This window comes from Austrofundulus limnaeus, unplaced genomic scaffold (assembly GCF_001266775.1).
Source record: "Austrofundulus limnaeus strain Quisiro unplaced genomic scaffold, Austrofundulus_limnaeus-1.0 Scaffold65, whole genome shotgun sequence".
Lineage (NCBI taxonomy): Eukaryota > Metazoa > Chordata > Actinopteri > Cyprinodontiformes > Rivulidae > Austrofundulus > Austrofundulus limnaeus.
Genome location: NW_013952467.1, coordinates 1526059 through 1529479, shown reverse-complemented (window position 1 = coordinate 1529479; position 3421 = coordinate 1526059).

The following is a 3421-nucleotide window of genomic DNA, read 5'->3' as shown; positions in this document are numbered from 1 at the left end:
GTATTTAATTATATCCACAAATTATCTAGTTCAGAATTCTAAACTTTAAATTACCCTACACACTTGTGATTGCAAAACTATTTCAGTTTTTACCTGGTCCAACGTGTCATCATTTCACATTTATCTGCCACAGCTGTAAATACATTTAATCTGTAAATAAATGACCCGTGGAGAGCTAGTCAACATAAGCTAATGTCTCTTTTGTGTCTTGATAAAGTATTGTTGATTTGACAAAAACTGGCAAACGTGGGGCGCATCTGTCGAGCGCATTCGCAGGCGCCGACGGATTGGTACAGACTGCAGCGCGGGAGAGTGATGTCAGTGGCCGACGAATGCGGTCAACCCCTGGATTGAGACACAGCCAATGTCCCCCACCTCCCCCAGAACGTGTTCGAAGTTCCCCCGGAGGTGTGAGTTGAAGCTCGGTCTGACGGGAGACTCTGACAGACGTTCCCAGCAGACTCTCACTATACGTTTGGGTCTGCCAGGTCTGACCAGCATCCTCCCCCACCAACAGAGCCAACTCACCACCAGGTAGTGGTCAGTTGACAGCTCCGTCACTCTCTTCACCTGAGTGTCCAAAACATGTGGCCACAGATCAGATGAAACAACAACAAAGTCGATCATCGAACTGCGGCCTAGAGTGTCCTGGTGCCAAGTGCACATATGGACATCCTTATGCCTGAACATGGTGTTCGTGATGGACAATCCATAACGAGCACAGAAGTCCAATAACAAAACAACGCTCGGGTTCAGATCGGGGGGCCGTTCCTCCCAACCATGCCTGTCCAGGTCTCACTGTCATTACCTACGTGAGCTTGGAAGTCCCTCAGAAGAACGAGGGAGTCTCCGTTAGGAGCGCTCTCCAGCACCCCCTCCAAGGACTCCAGAAAGTGTGGGTAATCTGAACTGCTGTTAGGCGCACAGGCACAAACAACCATCAGGACCRGTCCCCCCCACTCGTAGGCGGAGGATGGCTATCCTCTCATTCACCGGGGTGAACCCCAACGTACAGGCACKGAGATGGGGGGTGTAAGTATGCCCACTCCTGCTCGAAGCCTCTCAGCAAGGGCAACTCCAGAGTGGAAGAGTGTCCAACCCCTCTAAGGAGACTGGTTCCAGAGCGGTGCGTCGAGGTGAGTCCAACTATATCTAGTTGGAACCTCTCAACCTCAGACAGCAGCTCAAGCTCCTTCCCCACCAGAGAGGTGACAGTCCACATCCATAGAGCCAGCCGAGGATCAGACCGCCAAGGTCCTTGCCTTCGACAACTGCCCAACACACAATGCACCCGACCCCTACGGCCCCTCCCACAGATGGTGAGCCCATGGGAAGAGAGACCCACGTCTCCTCTTCAGGCTGTGCCCGACCGGCCACCAGGCGCTCGCCAGCATGCCCCACCTCCAGACCTGGCTCCAGAGTGGGACCCGGTGAACCGCATGTAATTACAGCACATTGACTTAATCTGACACCAGAATTTCAGAATGATTAGAGGAATTTGTGATATTTAAAAAAGAACAAAATATTGTAATCACAATCTCAAACCTTCAAACTGACACTTTTCTAAAATAATTGCCTGAGTCTTTTTTTCAGATTTTCCAGGAAACAAAAATCTCAATTGTACTATATGACAGATTTTAAAATTCCTGACAAAACAATAAATTTTTTTGATTAATTTAGGAAGGTGTTGAAATTCAAATCACCTTAAAACACACAGTCCTGTTTGTTTCTTTTTTTTTTCAAACATTTCTAATAATAATCACATCCTCTTATTATCTCAGAATACAAACCTGTTTTTTAAACATGGGCCTATAGAAATAGAATAGAATAGAATAGAATAGAATAGAATAGAATAGAATAGAATAGAATAGAATAGAAACCACCCTAATTGTCCTGCAGAGGAGAAATTCAGATGTAACAGCAGCAGCAGATACATCAATCCACAAAAACAATAAATTGCTATGTGACAGAATAGAGAATTAAGATAATAATAATAAAATTAAAAATAGAATAAAATAAAATTACTGTACCAGGGTATAATGATGAAATAAGATAAAAATAAGAATAAAAATAAAATACTGTGACTCATGATCCGAGGGGGTGTGCATTAGAGTGTGCAGATACAGTTGTTTAATATGAAATACAAGCATAGATGCTTATAGAGATTGTTATGTTCATGGAAGCTTTTATCACCCTGTGGGAAAAATTTAAAAAGTCAAAATTTAAATACACGAACACAAATTAGCATGTAYGGTTAATTTGGGTAAATTCTAAAATGAATAATTTGTGAATTATTTAAATAAACAAATTCGAGGCACCACTCTCTTAATTTGGTCAAGGAACGAAAACCTGTAACTTTATTGTAATCAGTCTCACAATAAATCTACCCAAAATCATCTGATGAGTTCTTTTCTTATCAGAACCAATAAATCTTATTAAAACGCAAAAATTAGACGTTGTCTCATATTGACCAGTTCTCCACGGGTCATTTATTTACAGATTAAATGTATTCACAACTATGGTGAGTAAGGAATGATGACATAATTGAACCAGAAGAACTGAAAGAGTTTGCGATCACGAGCGAATAACAAACAAAACAAACAAATAAACAAACAAATAACACTAAGAGGTGAGTTTTGAGGTTTGGAGTGAGGTGAGGTGAGTTTGCTTTTGCTGAGGATTTAACTAAGGGGGTCCTAGTTAAATTAGGGAGAAAAATTGTTTAGTTTATCAAATCTCATACAAAGATAAGAATCAAATTACGTCTGAGCACCTGTTTGTCACCAGGACAAATGTTCACTTTTACCCTTTTGTTTCCGTCGTGTGGGTACCAGGAGGGGTCAGCGATTGAAGGTCATCTCTGGGGATCGTTTCCCCAGTAAAAATTTAAAACAGGAAATTAATATGACCCGAAAGCTTCGTAAGTTGATGACATCATTTTCACATTTATTTCAGTTCATTTTCAGGAACAAAAAGTGATGAATCTCTAACACATCAGTAAAGTGACATTCTCCTCTCAGTATTCTTGTCTCTTGCTTTTGGTTCCTGTGGTGATAACCACAGCATGTATCTCTAATGATGAGTAATACTTCGTGTTTTACTTTTAGCTTTGCTGAAGGCAGAGTACAAATACTTTGTTACTGTACTCAAGTAGAGTTTCTGGGTATCTGTACTTTACTGAGTAATTATTTTTCAGCATACTTTTTACATCTACTTCTTTCATTTTCACACAATTATATGTACATTTCATTTTTTGCTTGTTCTCATTCCAGCTTGTTATTGTAAAACATAAATACTATCCATATAAACTGTGCCTCCTAGATAGAGTGAATTTAACTGTGGTTGAATGACAAATATAAATATTGAAAATTCTGATACTGTATTATTTTGTACACAAACAAACCATGTCACACTCCAGCAG